Here is a 9827-nt window from a genome sequence, read left to right on the forward strand (position 1 = left end):
TTTATTGCTCTACAAAGAATTTCAGGTATTATACTTCCTTTGCGTTTCTCCAAATAGGAAAATTAGGGGGTGCCTGGGTGGCTCAGTCGGTTGGGCGTCCAACTTTGGCTCAGGTCATGACCTCCCGGTTCGTGGGTTCAAGCCCCGCGTCGGGCTCTGTGCTGACAGCTCAGAGCCTGGAGCCTGCTTTGGATTCTGTGTCTCCCTCTCTCTCTGCCCCTCCCCTGCTCATGCTCTGTCTCTCTGTGTCTCAAAAATAAAATAAAACATTAAAAAAATTAAAAAAAAACAAACATGAAAATTAGTCAAGGAGATGAGTATTTGATGAATACCTACCCAAATTTGATATTTAAAACAAAATCCACCAACCCACAAGTGTATATCGAGTGCCTAGTGTTCTTGCTTAGCAAGAACCCCAACTTTGCAGGTGAACAAAAAAATGTAAAGAAATCAACAATTATTCCGAGAGACAACAAAATAAATAAAGAGCATCCAAGGGAAGGTAATACTTGCCTCACTGTTCTGTGATGTGGCTGGCACTAACTAGAAAGTGCTATACAGAAAACCAAGGGCTGAAGTTACCAGGTACCTTCAAGAGAGAAAGGTGGGAAGAGGAGTTTCACCAGCATGGAGAATATGATAGAGGGGACAGGGAAACAAGCCTGCATAGGTTTTTATAAACACAAAATTATCAACTGACCTACGAGAACAGGGTAAAAGCTAAAAAGGAGATTAGACTCGGTCTGTGTGTTCTTTCCTTCTTCAGTAAGGAGCACGGACTTCAAGGTGGTAAAGGCGAAACCAAGTGGAGAAAGAACTGAAACTCGAGAGAGGGAAGGAAATAGTAACCAAGCACCTATCTGTTTCAAATAAGTTCGTGTTTCCAGGCACAAATTCCATCCCACAGCTGTTTACGGGTAATCTGAGACCCGTTACTGGTAAGGGCAGAGAAACTGTAAAAAATGAAAAAGGCAATAGCTCACCTGCTTTTGAAAAATGGCTTAAAGATAGACACTAAAAGATTTAGAACAGAAAAGTAATATTCAGAGTTCATAGTTAAATATATTTTGTGAACATTTAGAAGAGGGTTTGCTGGCCGTTGAGAACCAGACTAACCAAACTAAAGATAAGTCCTACTACGCTTTTTTTTTTTTTATCTTTGAGTTAAGATGACGATTGTATACTCATGATATAAATTAATTTCAGGACAGCGTTTAATCCAGTCTTTCATGATATTTGTGGGTGAGACTCCAAAATAATGGCTTGATATAATTAGGTAAGCTCGGAGTCAGTTGGATGATTGTAGCCAAAGTTCTGTCCCGAAGACAGAACCAGGAAACAAAATTTTATTAACAACTTGGAACTCTGAACCAAAATATAAAGATAAAATTTAACAGAAATATATGAAAGTCCCTCCAGTGGTTTAAATTGAAAAATAAAGGCACAAAGGAAGAACAAAATACAATTCTGGCTTAGCCATGTGAGAGCCATCAAGAGGTCTTAATGTCTGCCCAAATCACTGCAAGTTAATAATATATGTCCGATAGCCTGCAGCATGCTACTGACATTTCCAGCTGAAAACACTATGCCCACAAATACCTGCCCCTTCCTTTCATCCTTGGGGGGGATCCCTTTCCGGTATTCCCCTGGGAATTCACTGTCCCTCTGGAGTAGGCAGAACACGGCCTCCGGTCCACCCAAAGATGCCCACATACTAATCCCTGGAACCTGGGAATGTGTTACTTTACACGGAAAAAAGAAGATCAGGTTTGCTAATCAGCTGACCTTAAAATAGGGAGATCATCCTGGATCATCCAGGTGGACCCCGTGTAATCACAAGGCCCTTTAAAAGTAGAAGACAGAAAAGCAGAAGAGGTCAGAGTGATGCCAAGTGAGGATTCAACCCACCGTGGCCGGCTTTGAGGCTGGAGGAAAGAATGCCAGGTGGCCTCTAGAAGCTAGAAAAGACAAGGAAGCAGACTCTCCCTGAGAAGCTCCAGAAAGAAATGCAGGCCTGCCCACAGCTTGATTTTTATCCCAGAGCGAACTGTGTGTTCTAGCCTACAGAACTTTCAGATGATACATTTATGCCGTTTTAAGTCACTAAGGTTGTGGTTATCTGTGACAGCAGCAATAGAAAAGTAACACGCCTCTTACAACTTAGTTTCATTCTCTGCAGTGTAGCCCTTTTATTATTTAGCATCCAAGTGTCCTTTACAGTCTTCTGTCCCTCTATGTAAGCAACATTATGTCATATAAAGGACAATGAGTAGTCACTAGTTTTCCAGCTTGTGAGATAGGATGAAAAATGTCTATCATGTGTGAGGTGTACCTGGGTGGCTCAGTTGACTGAGCTTCTGACTCTTGATTTCAGCTCAGGTCATGATCCCACGGTCGTGAGATCGAGCCCTGCATCGAGCTTGGAGCCTGCTTGAGATTCTCTCTCTCTCTCTCTCTCTCTCTCTCTCTCTCTCTCTTCCTCTGCCCCTCTTCCCTGCTCTCTTGCTCTCTCTCTCTCTAAAATAAAATAAAATAAAATTTAAAAAAATGTTTTTAAAGTATTTACCGTCTTTGCGTCTCTGGGTTGCTTCAAGGAACTTTTGAGATGTGGTGTGTGAAATAATAAAATCAACTATCAATCACATAATATGTGCTACGAGCTGCTGTATGCGCCTTATGTGTCACCTTTTATTTAATCTCATCAGTGACAATGCAAGCTATGGACTACTATTTTTCTCCCACCAAAGCAGAGAGAAGTTAAATATTTTGAAAGTTATAAAGCACCAGAGATTACAAATAAATGGACATCAGGTAGGGAATCGATATACGATGAAGAAAAAACGCTTTCTTTCTACTAGTAATGTTCCTAAAAATATGTTCTTTTTTTTTTCTTTAAGCCGTACCTATATTAACTCTCAATATTTGTTCCGTATACATTCTCTCCACAGTTACTCTCTTCATTACTCTGCCCATTCATTCTGTAAATTATATTTGTTGGAATGCCTATTATATGTCAGGTACTTCCCTAAGTATCAGGGAGAAAATAGAAAATGAGACAGGCATGGAACCAGCTGCTAAGGAGCTAAAAATATTTTTTTATGTTTATTTATTCTTGAGAGGGAGAGAGAGAGACAGAGCATGAGCAGGGGAGGGGCAGAGAAAGAGAGGGAGACACAGAATCCCAAGCAGGCTTCAGGCTCTGAGCTGTCAGCACAGAGCCTGACACGGGGCTGGAACACACAAACCATGAGATCGTGACCTGAGCCGAAGTCAGACACTTAACCACCTGAGGCACCCAGGCACCCCTGCTAAGGAGCCTAAATTGTAAGAAGGGCTATAGATAAAAGCAGGAGTGACAGTACCATATGGTCAGTAGCATCATGGGCACAGCGATCAGTAGGAGGAGGTAAGTGATTCATCTAATACAGACCTGAGAGGTGAAGGAACATTGTCCACAGAAATTCACATTACGGTCTGAAGGCTGAGTAGGGGTTAGGCAATGAGAAGGACAATACTCCGGTAGAATACTGTGTCCTACAGTTTTTCGGCCTCTTCCTCTTCCTCTTCCTCATTTCTTATTCCCAACTCTCTGTTCACACTCAAGTGGATCCTGCTTTATGGTTCATTCCAAAATACAATTTGATGTTAAGTCTCTGATGTGAAATTTTCAAATGTTTCATACTGAATAAGCCCTTTGTCTATAATCCATTTGTATCCGATCCCACATCTCTTAGTCCAATGATCAAGCAATACTGTTTTAGAACACTTTGTTTCCTTTTGCAGTCAGAACTTGGAGCACTTTTATTAGCTGCCCATAACATAAGTAACAAGTGAAAAATAAACAAGTGTTTCTATAGGGAGGAATTGTGATTACCTGTGATTACCTGCTGCGGCCACTAGATGACGCACGTATGCCTGAGAGACAAACATGCTGATTCAGTGCCTCTCCCATCCTGGGGACTAGAAACTAACCAGTCAGAAGGCTGGGACAGGGGGAAGAAGAAACTGCCCAGACTAAATTTTAAGCTATCCTGGTTCTTAAATTTATCCTTAAAAATAAACCCGACATCTTCTTTTCCTTTCGGATAAATGGGACGGTAAGAGATTTAAAATTTAATTACCTGCACCTACCTGCTTATCTTGTATCACCCCATCCCCAGCCACGCTTTATTTCCACTTCTTTTTATTTTTGCTTTCTTTTTTTTTTTTAATTTTTTTTAACGTTTATTTTATTTTTGAGACAGAGAGAGACAGAGCATGAACGGGGGAGGGGCAGAGAGAGAGGGAGACACAGAATCGGAAGCAGGCTCCAGGCTCTGAGCAATCAGCCCAGAGCCCGACGCGGGGCTCGAACTCACGGACCGTGAGATGGTGACCTGAGCTGAAGTCGGACGCTTAACCGACTGAGCCACCCAGGAGCCCCTTTGCTTTCTAATAATACTGCATTCTAGCATCCTAAGCGGCCAAACTGGACTACTTGTTGTTGCCTATCCATTCCCGCCACTGTCCCATCTCCTAACCTAAGCTTATGATTTTCCCTCAATTTGGAAGAGTCACTCTCTCCCTTCAAATACTTCCTCCCCCATTATTACGTTTAGGAATCCCACTCCTTCAAGACGCGTTTCAATTATCACCTCTTCTGTGATTTTGTTTTCTGTTACTACCACGAGAAAATGCCTTTTCTGATTCTCTTTTCATTCTCTTAACAAGCTCAGTAGTTTATTTGGTAATAAATGTAATATGCATTATTCTAAAGCTACATGCATCTCTCTAGTACTTGCAGACTTTCTGCCTCATGATTATTTATGAACATTTCTTAATCTCCCTACTATATAGTGTTTGCCTTTTGAGTGTGGAGACTACCTGAGTCATCTTTATATGTCTTAAAGCATTTAGCACAATATTACTTATTGAGTTGATCTGAATGCTAATCCCCCTAAGATTGCTGCCAAAAACTCTAAGAATGAAAAATGAGATGATGATTCGTAGGGAAAGTCTCTTGGATAATTTGGATGAAATTCATTAGCCAGGCCTGGGGAACCAAAGCATTTTTCCACCTAGAAATGACAGTCATGGCATGAGACCCCCACCTCCTCCAAATGTATAGAAATAATGAATAGGACGTCTGGGTGGCTCAATCATTAAGCATCTGACGTTGGCTCAGGTCATGATCTCACAGTTCATGGGTTCAAGTCCCACATCAGGTGAGCACGAGCCCTGCTTTGGGTGAGTTGGAGCCCCACTTCTGGTGAGTATCGCTCCTCTCTCTCTCTCTCTCTCTCTCTCTCTCTCTCTCTCTCTCTCTCTCTCTTCTCTCTCTCTGCCCCTCCCGGGATTCTATCCCTCTCTATCTACCTCTTGCTCACTTGTGCAATTTCTCTATCTCTCTCTCAAAAAAAAAAAAAAAAAAAAAAAAGACGGGCTCCTGGGTGGCTTAGTTGGTTAAGCATCCAACTTCAGCTTAGGTCATGACCTTATGGTTTATGAGTTCGGGCCCCGCTTCAGACTCTGCTGATAGCTCAGGGGCTGGAGCCTGCTTTGGATTCTGTATCTCCCTCTCTCTCTGCCCCTCCCCCACTCACACTCTGTCTGTCTCTCTCTCTCTCTCTCAAAAATAAATAAACATTGAAAAAAGAAGAAATAATGGATAGAATATAACTATTTGAAACTATAAAGCTGAGTTCAAAATTGAGAGAGTAAAAGCTTCAGATACCAGAAATGACAAAGAAATTCAAAGCCATAGTAGTAAGAGCCAAGAGTTAAGGTTTTGGCCTCATGCAGGACCAAGAGGTAAGGTCCTAGAGCCACTTAATGAGGAACTGGAACTAAAATTCCCGCATAAATTGTGGCCTTAAAGAGGTTTTCTCTTCTTGAAGCCGAAGTTGCCAAGAAGCTATCTACCCTGTAGCCTAGATTGGGTAGAGGTGGAGGGCAAGAGTCCCCATGAAAATTGGAAGTCCTTGGTCTATGGAAATCGAGTTTTACATTAGCATTTGAAAACAGAAGCAGAGGCTTAAAAACAGAAAGTGCCAACCTCCTGGAGAGCAAATATGAAAATGTGTAGGATATTTGCACAATTCAGGGCACAAAAGAATCCCACAGAATAAACTATCTTCACTGAAGATAAGCTCTCAGTATGCGTGCATGGTGCACAAGAGAAGAATCCACCACAAGGGAGAGTCAGCAGATACCCCAAATTGAAAAGAAATCTGTGTCCAAATAACTTCTGTTAATAACCTTAAAATAAAATAAAATAACCTTAAAATGGCTACAAAAAATAAAACAGTTAAAAACATAAAAGAAAGAATGTGAGATAAAAATAAGTGAAAGAACAAGATAAGATTAAAAATAGAAATATTTGAAAAAATAAGACTTTAATGATTTATTAGTTCTCTTAACGAATATATACATATATTTAAAAAATTATTTTAATGTTTTATTAATTTTTGAGAAAGTGTAAGTGGGGGAGGGCAGAGAGAAAGGGACAGAGGATCTGAAGCGGGCTCTTTGCCGACAACAGCAAGCCCGATGTGGAACTTGAACTCATGAATTGCGAGATCATGACCTGAGCTGAAGTCAGATGCTCAACCAACTGAGCTACCTAGATGTCCCTTTGTATGTATTTTTATTTTAGAGAGAGAGAGAGAGCAAAAGCAGGGGAGAGGGGCTGAGGGAGAGAGAGAACCCCAAGCAGGGCATATTAGTCCCTGAGTGGGGTAGACAAAATATGAATTGGCTCTAGATACCTTCATTTGCTGAGTCTTCTCAACTCACTCTCAACTCTGGTCCTCATACCACAAGCTTAATGCGGAAAGTTGATGTGGAAAAGTGGGAGGTAGGACACGGGAACATTTCATCACACAAGATTCAGGTAATTTGGTCCTTCCCTCTCAATTGCACCCTTTCCAAACTACACTATTAATCTCCTACATGCCTCCCCTTGCCTCTTGCTGGATGCTTTGAACCAATTCAACACGTAGTGGGATTTCGGCATCTTAATTTGGTCTGTCAGCCTTTCTGCTTAGCCCCTTGGTAGTGGACTTGGAGGCTACCATGGCATTGAGGTAATTTCCCGCTGACATACCACTAAAAACGTAGAGACAAACATAAAACTCATAAGCAAAGAAGGAAGAAAAAAGAGGAAGAAAAAAATCACTCAAGTGAAAGGCAAGAAATTACTGAAAGACCTTAAGAAGTTACCTTAAAAAAAAACTTGATTACTTTTTCCTTTATTTCAAGAATGGATGGCCAATTTCTTATTCACATGCTTCCCCACGGAGTTTGTTAGTGGGTGTGTGGAATGCTGGGTTAAGAAGGGTTCTGACTGGCTGGCTCAGTCACTAGAGTGTGCAGTGCTTGACTTTGAGGTCTTGAATTCAAGGCCCACATGGGGCATATAGATTACCTTAAAAAATTTTTTTTAGTAAAACATTTTTTAATGTTTTTTATTTATTTTTGAGGGAGACAGAGCACGAGCCAGGGAGGGGCAGAGAGAGAGGGAGACACAGAATTCAAAGCAGGCTCCAGTCTCCAAGCTGTCAGCACAGAGCCCCACACAGGGCTCGAACTTGTGAACCATGAGATCATGACCTGAGCTGAAGTTGGATCCCCAACCAACTGAGCCAGTCATGTGTCCCCCTCCCCCACAATTGCCTTTCTTGATCCAGGTTTTCTAAGCTTTAAAAATCACCACCAATTCCCAGAACTTTCACCAACTCGATTATATTTTCTTTTAGTGTTTTTTATTCAACTGATACTCTTACACTTCATGATTTTACCTAAGAGAAAAGTGAATTTGTATACTATTAACTGAAATAAGCATATATGTACAACACCCACTGCATGAAAACCACAAAGTATATATATATGTGTGTGTGTGTATATACACACACACACACACACATATATATATACACACACATGTGTGTGTGTTTATATATAGAGAGTTACTATATAAAAAGGAAGGTATAATGATATGCCTATAATTGGCAAGAAATTTCAGCCACTATGCAATTGAATTCTACAAATGGCCACTGAGTTCTTACTGTTATATGTGCAAGGCACTCTATGACAAGAGAAAGCAAAATTGAAAAGCATAGTTCCTGTCCTTAAAGAACTTAAATTGCCATGAAGGAGAACTCCGCATATACAACTGTAAAACAGAGTATGATGTCAGTAGATCCTAAATCTAGCTGAGCATCTAGATTATCTGAGAAATTTTTTAAAAACTGAAATACGTCTGACATATAACACTGCATCAGTGTAAGGTATACAGCTGGTTGATTTGATACATTAAACAATTGCAGTAGGAGTTCCATTGTCACGTTAGATAGCACCTATATCTCTTCACATAATTATCATTTGTTTTTTGTGGTGGGAACAATTAAGCTAGTTGGAGGTTTATAATATAATACTGTTGCCTTGATGCATGAATCATGATTTAGCTGGACACAGAATTCTTGCTTAACGCCCTTTCCCCTCAACATTTTGTGGACACACGTGTTGTTTTTATTGTCTGAACCACTTGAGAATAAGTAGCACACATTATGCCCTTTCCCCCTAAACATTGTGGTTATGTATTATCTAAGAACAAGAATAGTCTCCTACCCACACACAGTTGAGCTACACTGGTTTGAACTGTGTGGGTCCGCTTATATGCTATTATTTTTTCGATAAATACAGCGTGGTACCGTGTATGTATTTTCTCTTCCTCATGACTTTCGTAATAGTATTTTTTTCTCTTGCTTGCCTTATTAATTTATTTCTCTGGCTTATGTCATGTAAGAATACAGTGTATAATACACACAACATACGAACTATGTGTTTGATTCTTCATGTTATCGGTAAGGCTTTAGGTCAACAGTAGGCCATTATTTAAATTTGGGGGGAGTCCAAAGTTACATGTGGATTTTCGACTGCACAGGGGTTCAGCGCCCCTAATCCTTGTACTGTTCAAGAAGCAACTGTATAATTATTAACTTGCCTACTTTTACTCTTCCTTGTAAGAATAGAAGTTCCACTGGGACGAGAATCACTTCTTTGTGGTCCCTGTTATATATCCCCAGGGACTAGAATAGTACCTTCATTTATAGAACGAACGAGGTAGGCAGACTTTTCTAGAAAAAGCTAAAGAAATGTATTTTAGGCTTTGCAGGTTAAGAGACAAAATTGAAGATCATATACATATATATATATATATGTATATATATATACACATACACACATATATGTATCTGTATATATGTGTGCATATCATGTGAATATAAATAAATAAATAAGTATATATGAGAGAAAACAAATTTCCACAATTAAAAAATTTGTTTTTAATTTTTTTTGAGAAAGAGACAGAGAGAGAGAATGAGTGGGGCAGGGGCAGAGAGAAAGAGAGAGAGAAAGAGAAAGAGAGAAAAAGAGAAAGAGAGAGAGAGAGGGAGAAAGAGAGAGAGAGAGAGAGAGAGAGAGAAAGAGGGAGAGACTCTTAAGCAGGCTCCATGCTCAGTCCAGCCTGAGGCAGGGCTTGATCTCACGACCTCAAGATCATGACCTGAGCTGAAATCAAGAGTCAGTCGCTCAACCAACTGAGCTACCCAGGTGCCCCGGGAAAAATTTTGCTTAATGGTGAAATACAAAATGAACACACGTCAAAGATTTTATTGAATTCATTATATAGTGGGGGGGATCAGTCAGATGTTACAACTGGCTCAACAGGAAATTCATGCAACACACACATGATCAGGAATGCTGAAATCAATTTACTCATGGATGCAAAATTGATCTATGTCCACAGGGCAATGATCGTTGGTATTCCTCCGGACAAAATTCATTTG

Source organism: Panthera onca, chromosome E1, assembly GCF_046562875.1.
Source record: "Panthera onca isolate mPanOnc1 chromosome E1, mPanOnc1 haplotype 2, whole genome shotgun sequence".
NCBI classification, from domain to species: domain Eukaryota; kingdom Metazoa; phylum Chordata; class Mammalia; order Carnivora; family Felidae; genus Panthera; species Panthera onca.